Source organism: Conger conger, chromosome 2, assembly GCF_963514075.1.
Source record: "Conger conger chromosome 2, fConCon1.1, whole genome shotgun sequence".
NCBI lineage: Eukaryota > Metazoa > Chordata > Actinopteri > Anguilliformes > Congridae > Conger > Conger conger.
In genome coordinates, this window is record NC_083761.1 from 33,020,335 (window position 1) to 33,032,476 (window position 12,142).

Below are 12,142 nucleotides of genomic sequence, written 5' to 3' on the forward strand. Positions count from 1 at the left end.
GCACACACATCAGAAATGAGGACCTTCAGGATCGATTAGATGCTCAGACCTGGGTGTGGCCGAGAGACTCCACAGCGCCCCCTATCGCATTGTCATCTATTATGGGCAGACACTTTGAGCTACCTTCACAAAATTTAGTAGGCATATAGCACTCCTCGGACCAAAAACATTTATAATTTGCATCTAATCAAATATACAAACAGGAAGTCAGCCATTTTGGATTTTGTGCGTTTTACATGTACTGCACTTTTAAGTACTCCTCCTTGGGGGTTCATCACATTCACACCACCTGTGGTCAGAATGGTCTCAGGATATTCATGATGCTAAATTGCCAGGATATTTTTGATAGCTCAAACGGGACGGTCCTGGGGAGGCGTAGAATTTTTATGTCACGCCGCGCCAACAGGAAGTGGCCGTAATTTCATGGTCTACATTGTCTGATCTGGCTGATATTTTAGAAATTTGTTTATTGTTGGAGTGTAATCACATCCATATCCCAAGAACAGGTCAATATTATAGCGCCACCATCTGGCAATAGGAAGTGAGGTCTTTAACATATTTGTATGCATTCCTGCTAGGGCATTCAGCACATTCACACCAAATGCGGTCAGCATGATCTTAAGATAGTCCTTACGCTAAGTTGTGAAGGGATTTTTGATATCTCAAACGGTATGGAAATGGCGAGTCGTACAGTACACATATTGCGTGCAAAAAAATGACTTTTTTTTCGACATCGTCCGATCTGGCTGATATTTTACAAATATGTTCATTGTAGCAGTACAATATCAGATATATACATATCAATCGGGGCGTGGCTAGACAGCGCCCCCTATAATTATTATTCTGTTTTTTTTCAATGTATTTTGCATTTTTGAGGTGCTTGCCATGGATGGAAACTCACAGAATTTTGCACACACATGAGAAGTGTTGGCTGTCAGGATGTATCAGATGCTCAGACCTGGGCGTGGCCAAGGGACTCCACAGCGCCCCCTAATGCTTTGTCTTCTATTGTGGACAGGCACTTTGAGCTACCTTCACCTAATTTGGTCTGCATGTGGGGCTCCTCTGGACAAACACATTTCTCATTCGCATCGAATCAAATATGTAAACAGGAAGTCAGCCATTTTGAATTTTGTGCATTTTACACGTACTACACTTTTAAGTACTCCTCCTAGGGGGTTCATTGCATTCACACAATATGTGGTAAAAGTGGTCTCAGGATAGTCATAATACTAATTCCAAAGGATATTTTTGATATCTCAAACGGTATGGTCATGGCGAGGCGTACAATTTTCATGTCACGCCGCGCCAACAGGAAGTAGCCATAAATTCATGGTTTACATTGTCTGATCTGGCTGATATTTTACAAATATGTTCACTGTTCGAGTGTAATCACATTTAAATACCAAGAAGAAATCAATGTTATAGCGCCACCATCTGGCAACGGACGTGAGGTTTTTATCATGTTTGTATGCGTTCCTGCTAGGGTATTCATCACATTCACACCAAATGTAGTCATCATGATCTTAGAATAGTCCTGACCCTAAATGACGAAAGGATTTTTGATATCTCAAGCGGTTTGGCAATGGCGAGGCGTATAATACACACGTTACGCCCAAAAACAGGAAGTGGGCTTAATTCCGTTCTGCATCATCTGATCGGGCTGATATTTTACAAATATATTCACTTTTGGAGTGCAATCACATCCATATCCACATTCATCTGGGCGTGGCTACACAGCGCCCCCTATGGCTTTTTTCTAATATTGTGGACATATACTTTCACGTAAATGCACCACCTCTGGTAGGCATAAGGGTCTCCTCAAGACACACACATTTCTCATTTGCATCCCTTAACTTTTCCCAACAGGAAGTGAGCTATTTTGGATTTTGTGTGTTTTTAAGTGTTTTTTCACGTACCAAACTTTGAAATACTCTTCCTAGGGGGTTCATCACATTCACACAAAATGTGGTCAGCATGATATTATAGCCCTGACACACAACAATGAACTGATTTTTAATATCTTGGAATGGTATGGCTATGGTCAGCCTTAAAATTAACTTGTAATGCTGTCCAAACAGTTAATGTTTTAATACAATTATGTATTAAATAATTTCAAAAAGGTATTAAATTCTACATTGCCTGATTTTGAGGCTACAACTTTTCATATATGTTCATTGTTGGAGTGTCATCACATCCATTAAGCAATAATAGTTCACTATTTTCGCTGGAGACTCATTATATCCAGTCTTAAAACTTCAAGGCAAGTCGCAAATGACTCTCCCATTTCTAATACGCGACTGCCATCTACTGGCAAAACTTGGTATTGTTTCTCAAGTGATTTCTCAAATACAAGTTTTGTTTCTTTTTGCGAGCCAGTAACCATAACGATGTATGAGTAACAGCGGCAGTCTACGTGACAAAATGTACTGACAACACCCAGCCCACAGCAACGTTTTTTCTCATCCACCTTAATTATATGGATTGAATAACTAAAATAAAAGACAGGCTTTTACTGGCAGGAAAGTATCATATATTTCAAAGATTAACACATATAATGCATATCTTGCAATGACGTTCAATGTTATTTGGTTCATAAAAAACCGTGTTGTAGCATTTTAAGGACTCAATACAAAACAGCTGTTCGGAAAGTTAGCTTGAAAACCAAGAAGCCTTATTAAGGATTTCGAGCCGTTTCTATTTGACTTCATTCGATTGAAGTGAATGCCGTAACCCAATTAAATGTAATTCGCGTCGGAATACACATAATAGCCTACACTGTCAACGTGAAATAAAAATATATAGAGGTTTAAATCGATCCTATATTGGGACATTTGTTATGATGGCTGGTGCAACGGGCATTTTCGGTACCGTTGACCACAATCGAATGCTAGCATTTATATCATTACACTGACCAAGTCCTGTTAAAAAGCACATTTTTGGTTCCTTTGTGGAAACAGTGAAGTTGTCTACACAATCTATTCTACTCACAGACTAACTGCGTCGCTGTAACTTCCCCCCATTTCTGATACGGGGATTGCATTTATTGGCAGAAAGTGGAACTTTTATATTTTTCTTCCTTCAACTGATTTTTCAACGATAGGTTTTTGTTTTTTTTCTAGCGAGCCAGTAGGCATAACGATGTATGATTTACAGCTGCAGCCTACGTGACAAAATGTATTGACAACACCCAGCCCGACGTTTCTTTGCATCTATTTTCATTATATGAATAGAATATCTGAAATAAATATTAAAGACATTTAATGACTGTCTTTAACTGGCAGGAGAGTACCATATATTTAAAAGAGTCAAAAGTCAAAAAGAAACGTTAACGTTTGAGATGGCTCTGGTCGAACTCTGTGTTAACATGAGACCGTTATGTTCAACAAAGGTATGGCATGCAGGTCGTTGCGAGATGACGCGCATTGGCTAACAGCAGCCAGCCTGTCCACTGTCTGTGTGAGTCAAAAAACAGGTCAGCTACGTTTATTTACATGAATAGAAAACTTTCAGTTAAATCGCCAGATATGTTAGTTTATTTTGCTTGTCATTAAACACGAATTAAGAGAACATACAATTTCGTTAGGAATTTTTGACTTAATATGAAAATACCGGATTGAGGGCAGAGACTTGGCACCTCCTTTAGATTTGGCTGAACAAATGCGTTTCAGGCAGCATAATTACCGGTGAAATGGAAAAGAATGATGCTGGCTAACTCGACGTTTAATGCAATATTATCCGACACTTCATAGAGAAATTATTAAACCAAGATAAAAGGAGACATTTGGCCAATAGATGGCACCCGTGTATAAGCGGGCAGTATAGCGTAATGGTTAGGGCGGTGGATTAAGGCACGCAAATTCAGCCGTTCGATCCCCGCTGCAGCCACAATGAATTTGAATAGGTTCTTGAAGCCAATTGTTTTCATTTTGAGTGCATATTTATGGCCGAATGACTTCTCAAGCGTAAATTGTGCCTCCCCGTGTAAAAACTATGGAAATGAATTAATCTCTGCTCTCCATACAGGACTGTAGCATGTTATCACAATGTGCAAGCAAGAAGTAATTTTTGTTTCATTCTACATTGTCTGATGTGGCAGAAACTTCACACATGTTCATTTTTGGAGTGTAATCTCATCAATATACCAAGAAAGGCTCAATGGCATAGCGCCACCATCTGGCAACAGGAAGTGGCTTTAATTTTACTTGACAACTTCCAATTTGGCTGAAAATGTACAAATATGTTAATTATTGGAGTGTAATCAAATCCATAAACCATACACGGCTCAATATTATAGCGCCAGCATCTGGCAACAGGAAGTGGCTTTAATTTTACTCGACATCTTCCAATTTGGCTGAAAATGTACAAATATGTTCATTTTTGGAGTGAAATCAAATCCATAAACCATACACAGCTCAATATTATAGCGCCACCTTCTGGCAATAGGAAGTGAGGCTTATATCATTGATGCATTCCAATAGCAGCAGCAACATCTTCATTGATCAAAGGGGAATTCCTGTGCACACTATTCGTTGTCCAGGAAGGTGATTATTTCCAAAGTGTGTACATATTGTGAAACATGTCATTGGCACAACTGTGCCACCAAGGCGGTTGCGCCCATGGTGCTTGGGCCCGTTCATTGCTGCTTGCAGCTATATTTATTATTATTATTCTTTTTTCTATATGCAAATGGGCCTTTTTGAGGTGCTTGCCATGCATAAAAAGTCTGGGAATTTTGCACACACATCAGAAATGAGGACCTTCATAATCGATTAGATGCTCAGACCTGGGCGTGGCCGAGGGACTCCACAGCGCCCCCTATTGCATTGTCATCTATTGTGGGCAGGCACTTTGAGCTACCTTCACCAAATTTAGTACGCATATAGCACTCCTGGGACCAAACACATTTCTAATTTGCATCTAATCAAATATACAAACAGGAAGTCAGCCATTTTGGATTTTGTGCGTTTTACACGTACTGCACTTTTAAGTACTCCTCCTAGGGGGTTCATCACATTCACACCACCTGTGGTCAGAATGGTCTCAGGATATTCATGATGCTAAATTGCCAGGATATTTTTGATAGCTCAAATGGGACAGTCATGGGGAGGAGTACAATTTTTATGTCACGCCGCGCCAACAGGAAGTGGCCGTAATTTCATGGTCTACATTGTCTGATCTGGCTGATATTTTAGAAATACGTTTATTGTTGGAGTATAATCACATCCATATCCCAAGAACGAGTCAATGTTATAGCGCCACCATCTGGCAACAGGAAGTGAGGTCTTTATCATATTTGTATGCCTTCCTGCTAGGGCATTCATCACATTCACACGAAATGTGGTCAGCATGATCTTAGGATAGTTATGACCATAAGTTGTGAAGGGATTTTTGATATCTCAAACGGTATGGAAATGGCGAGTCGTACAGTACACATATTGCGTGCAAAAAAAAGACTTTTTTTTCGACATCGTCCGATCTGGCTGATATTTTATAAATATGTTCACTGTTGGAGTACAATATGAAATATATACATATCAATCGGGGCGTGGCTAGACAGCGCCCCCTATAATTATTATTCTCTTTTTTTTCAATGTATTTTGCATTTTTGAGGTGCTTGCCATGGATAAAAACTCACGGAATTTTGCACACACATGAGAAGTGTTGGTTCTCAGGAGCTATCAGATGCTCAGACCTGGGCGTGGCCGAGGGACTCCACAGCGCCCCCTAATGCTTTGTCTTCTATTGTGGACAGGCACTTTGAGCTACCTTCACCTAATTTGGTATGCATGTGGGCCTCCTCTGGAAAAACACATTTGTCATTCGCATCGAATCAAATATGTGAACAGGAAGTCAGCCATTTTGAATTTTGTGCATTTTACATGTACTACACTTTTAAGTACTCCTCCTAGGGGGTTCATTACATTCACACGAAATGTGGTGAAAGCGGTCTCAGGATAGTCATGATACTAATTCCAAAGGATATTTTTGATATCTCAAACGGTATGGTCATGGCGAGGCGTACAATTTTCATGTCACGCCGCGCCAACAGGAAGTAGCCATAAATTCATGGTCTACATTGTCTGATCTGGCTGATATTTTACAAATATGTTTACTGTTAGAGTGTAATCACATCCATATACCAAGAAGAAATCAATGTTATAGCGCCACCATCTGGCAACGGAAGTGAGGTTTTTATCATGTTTGTATGCGTTCCTGCTAGGGTATTCATCACATTCACACCAAATGTAGTCATCATGTTCTTAGAGTAGTCCTGACCCTAAATGACGAAAGGATTTTTGATATCTCAAACGGTTTGGCAATGGCGAGGCGTATAATACACACGTTACGCCCAAAAACAGGAAGTGGGCTTAATTCCGTTCTACATCATCTGATCGGGCTGATATTTTACAAATATATTCACTTTTGGAGTGCAATCACATCCATATCCACATTCATCTGGGCGTGGCTACACAGCGCCCCCTATGGCTTTTTTCTAATATTGTGGACATATACTTTCTCGTAAATGCACCACGTCTGGTAGGCATAAGGGTCTCCTCAAGACACACACATTTCTCATTTGCATCCCTTAACTTTTCCCAACAGGAAGTGAGCTATTTTGGATTTTGTGTGTTTTTAAGTGTTTTTTCACGTACCAAACTTTGAAATATTCTTCCTAGGGGGTTCATCACATTCACACAAAATGTGGTCAGCATGATATTATAGCCCTGACACACAACTATGAACTGATTTTTAATATCTTGGAATGGTATGGCTATGGTCAGCCTTAAAATTAACTTGTAATGCTGCCCAAACAGTTCATGTTTTAATACAATTATGTATTAAATAATTTCAAAAAGGTATTAAATTCTACATTGCCTGATTTTGAGGCTACAACTTTTCACATATGTTCATTGTTGGAGTGTCATCACATCCATTAAGCAATAATAGTTCACTATTTTCGCTGGAGACTCATTATATCCGGTCTTAAAACTTCAACGCAAGTCGCAAATGACTCTCCCATTTCTAATACGCGACTGCCATCTACTGGCAAAAGTTGGTATTGTTTCTCAAGTAATTCCTCAATGACAAGTTTTGTTTCTTTTTGCGAGCCAGTAACCATAACGATGTATGAGTAACAGCGGCAGCCTACGTGACAAAATGTACTGACAACACCCAGCCCACAGCAACGTTTTTTCTCATCTACCTTAATTATATGGATTGAATAACTAAAATAAAAGACAGGCTTTTACTGGTAGGAAAGTAGCATATATTTCAAAGATTAACACATATAATGCATATCTTGCAATGACGTTCAATGTTATTTGGTTTAAAAAAAACCGTGTTGTAGCATTTTAAGGACTCAATACAAAACAGCTGTTCGGAAAGGTAGCTTGAAAACCAAGAAGCCTTATTAAGGAATTCGAGCCGTTTCTATTTGACTTCATTCGATTGAAGTGAATGCCGTAACCCAATTAAATGTAATTCGCGTCGGAATACACATAATAGCCTACACTGTCAACGTGAAATAAAAATATATAGAGGTTTAAATCGATCCTATATTGTGACATTTGTTTTGATGGCTGGTGCAACGCGCATTTTCGGTACCGTTGACCATAATCGAATGCTAGCATTTATATCATTAGACTGACCAAGTCCTGTTAAAAAGCACATTTTTGGTTCCTTTGTGGAAACAGTGAAGTTGTCTACACAATCTATTCTACTCACAGACTAACTGCGTCGCTGTAACTTCCCCCCATTTCTGATACGGGGATTCCATTTATTGGCAGAAAGTTGGACTTTTATATTTTTCTTCCTTCAAGTGATTTTTCAACGAAAGGTTTTTTTTTTTTTTCTAGCGAGCCAGTAGGCATAACGATGTATGATTTACAGCTGCAGCCTACGTGACAAAATGTATTGACAACACCCAGCCCGACGTTTCTTTGCATCTATTTTCATTATATGAATAGAATATCTGAAATAAATATTAAAGACATTTAATGACTGTCTTTAACTGGCAGGAGATTAGCATATATTTAAAAGAGTCAAAACTCAAAAAGAAACGTTAACGTTTGAGATGGCTCTGGTCGAACTCTGTGTTAACATGAGACCGTTATGTTCAACAAAGGTATGGCATGCAGGTCGTTGCGAGATGACACGCACGGGCTAACAGCAGCCAGCCTGTCCACTGTCTGTGTGAGTCAAAAAACCGGTCAGCTACGTTTGTTTACATGAATAGAAAACTTTCAGTTAAATCGCCAGATATGTTAGTTTATTTTGCTTGTCATTAAACACGAATTAAGAGAACATACAATTTCGCTAGGAATTTTTGACTTAATATGAAAATACCGGATTGAGGGCAGAGACTTGGCATCTCCTTTAGATTTGGCTGAACAAATGCGTTTCAGGCAGCATAATTACCGGTGAAATGGAAAAGAATGATGCTGGCTAACTCGACGTTTAATGCAATATTATCTGACTCTTCGGAGAGAAATTATTTAACCAGGATAAAAGGAAACATACAACTTTGGGCCAATAGATGGCGTACGTGTATAAGAGGGCAGTATAGCTTAATGGTTCAGACAGTGGATTAAGACATACAAGGTCCGCGGTTCCATCCCCGGTGCGGCCACAATAAAGTTGAATAGTTTCTTTACGCCAATGGTTTTATTTTGAGTGCATATTTATAACCGAATGACTTCTCGAGTGTAAATTGTGCCTCCCGCTGTAAAATCTATTGAAATGAATTCATCTCTGCTCTCCGTACAGGACTGGAGCATATTATTACAATGTGCAAGCAAGAAATAATTTTTGTTTCATTCTACATTGTCTGATGTGGCAGAAACTTCACACATGTTCATTTTTGGAGTGTAATCTCATCCATATACCAAGAAAGGCTCAATGGCATAGCGCCACCATCTGGCAAAAGGAAGTGGCTTTAATCTTACTTGACATCTTCCAATTTGGCTGAAAATGTAGAAATATGTTAATTATTGGAGTGTAATCAAATCCATAAACCACACACGGCTCAATATTATAGCGCCACCATCTGGCAACAGGAAGTGGCTTTAATTTTACTCGACATCTTCCAATTTGGCTGAAAATGTACAAATATGTTAATTTTTGGAGTGAAATCAAATCCAGAAACCATACACAGCTCAATATTATAGCGCCACCATCTGGCAATAGGAAGTGAGGCTTATATCATTGATGCATTCCAATAGCAGCAGCAACATCTTCATTGATCAAAGGGGAATTCCTGTGCACACTATTCGTTGTCCAGGAAGGTGATTATTTCCAAAGTGTGTACATATTGTGAAACATGTCATTGGCACAACTGTGCTACCAAGGCGGTTGCGCCCATGGTGCTTGGGCCCGTTCATTGCTGCTTGCAGCTATATTTATTATTATTATTCTTTTTCTTCAGGCAAATGGGCTTTTTTGAGGGCCTTGCCATGCGTAAAAAGTCTTGACATTTTGCACACACATCAGAAGTGGTTGCTGTCAGGAGCTCTCAGATGCTCAGACCTGGGCGTGGCCGAGGGACTCCACAGCGCCCCCTATCGCATTGTCTTCTATTGTGGGCAGGCACTTTGAGCTACCTGCACCTAATTTGGTGGCCAAATAACGCTCCTCGGTCCAAACACATTTCTCATTCGGATCTAATCAAATATCCAAACAGGAAGTCAGCCATTTTGGATTTTCTGAGTTTTACACGTACTACACTTTTAAGTACTCCTCCTAGGGGGTTCATCGCATTCACACCAACTGTGGTCAGAATGGTCTCAGGATAGTCATGATGCTAAATTGCCAGGATATTTTTGATAGCTCAAACGGGACGGTCATGGGGAGGAGTACAATTTTTATGTCACGCCGCGCCAAAAGGAAGTGGCCATAATTTCATGGTCTACATTGTCTGATCTGGCTGATATTTTAGAAATTTGTTTATTGTTGGAGTGTAATCACATCCATATCCCAAGAACAGGTCAATGTTATAGCGCCACCATCTGGCAATAGGAAGTGAGGTCTTTAACATATTTGTATGCATTCCTGCTAGGGCATTCAGCACATTCACACCAAATGCGGTCAGCATGATCTTAAGATAGTCCTTACGCTAAGTTGTGAAGGGATTTTTGATATCTCAAAAGGTATGGAAATGGCGAGTCGTACAGTACACATATTGCGTGCAAAAAAATGACTTTTTTTTCGACATCGTCCGATCTGGCTGATATTTTACAAATATGTTCACTGTTGGAGTACAATATGAAATATATACATATCAATCGGGGCGTGGCTAGACAGCGCCCCCTATAATTATTATTCTTTTTTTTTTCAATGTATTTTGCATTTTTGAGGTGCTTGCCATGGATGGAAACTCACAGAATTTTGCACACACATGAGAAGTGTTGGCTGTCAGGATGTATCAGATGCTCAGACCTGGGCGTGGCAAAGGGACTCCACAGCGCCCCCTAATGCTTTGTCTTCTATTGTGGACAGGCACTTTGAGCTACCTTCACCTAATTTGGTATGCATGTGGGGCTCCTCTGGACAAACACATTTCTCATTCGCATCGAATCAAATATGTAAACAGGAAGTCAGCCATTTTGAATTTTGTGCATTTTACACGTACTACACTTTTAAGTACTCCTCATAGGGGGTTCATTGCATTCACACGAAATGTGGTCAAAGTGGTCTCAGGATAGTCATGATACTAATTCCAAAGGATATTTTTGATATCTCAAACGGTATGGTCATGGCCAGGCGTACAATTTTCATGTCACGCCGCGCCAACAGGAAGTTGCCATAAATTCATGGTCTACATTGTCTGATCTGGCTGATATTTTAAGAATATGTTCACTGTTAGAGTGTAATCACATCCAAATACCAAGAAGAAATCAATGTTATAGCGCCACCATCTGGCAACAGACGTGAGGTTTTTATCATGTTTGTATGCGTTCCTGCTAAGGTATTCATCACATTCACACCAAATGTAGTCATCATGATCTTAGAATAGTCCTGACCCTAAATGACGAAAGGATTTTTGATATCTCAAACGGTTTGGCAATGGCGAGGCGTATAATACACACGTTACGCCCAAAAACAGGAAGTGGGCTTAATTCCGTTCTACATCATCTGATCGGGCTGATATTTTACAAATATATTCACTTTTGGAGTGCAATCACATCCATATCCACATTCATCTGGGCGTGGCTACACAGCGCCCCCTATGGCTTTTTTCTAATATTGTGGACATATACTTTCACGTAAATGCACCACGTCTGGTAGGCATAAGGGTCTCCTCAAGACACACACATTTCTCATTTGCATCCCTTAACTTTTCCCAACAGGAAGTGAGCTATTTTGGATTTTGTGTGTTTTTAAGTGTTTTTTCACGTACCAAACTTTGAAATACTCTTCCTAGGGGGTTCATCACATTCACACAAAATGTGGTCAGCAAGATGTTATAGCCCTGACATACAACTATGAACTGATTTTTAATATCTTGGAATGGTATGGCTATGGTCAGCCTTAAAATTAACTTGTAATGCTGCCCAAACAGGAAAATTATGTATTAAATCATTTCAAAAAGGTATTAAATTCTACATTGCCTGATTTTGAGGCTACAACTTTTCACATATGTTCATTGTTGGAGTGTCATCACATCCATTAAGCAATAATAGTTCACTATTTTCGCTGGAGACTCATTATATCCAGTCTTAAAACTTCAACGCAAGTCGCAACTGACTCTCCCATTTCTAATACGCGACTGCCATCTATTGGCAAAAAAAAAATATTGTTTCTCGTATTCTGGGATAAAGTGATTTCTCAACGACAGGTTTTATTAATTTTTGCGAGCCAGTAACCATAACGATGTATGAGTAACAACGGCAGCCTACGTGACTAAATGTACTGACAACACCCAGCCCACAGCAACGTTTTTTCTCATCTACCTTAATTAACTCGATTGAATAACTAAAATAAAAAACAGGCTTTTACTGGCAGGAAAGTATCATATATGTAAAAGATTAACACATATAATGCATATATTGAATTGACGTTAAATGGTGTTAAAAAATCGTATTGTAGCATTTTAAGGACTCAATACAAAACGGCTGTTCGGAAAGTTAGTTTGAAAACCAAG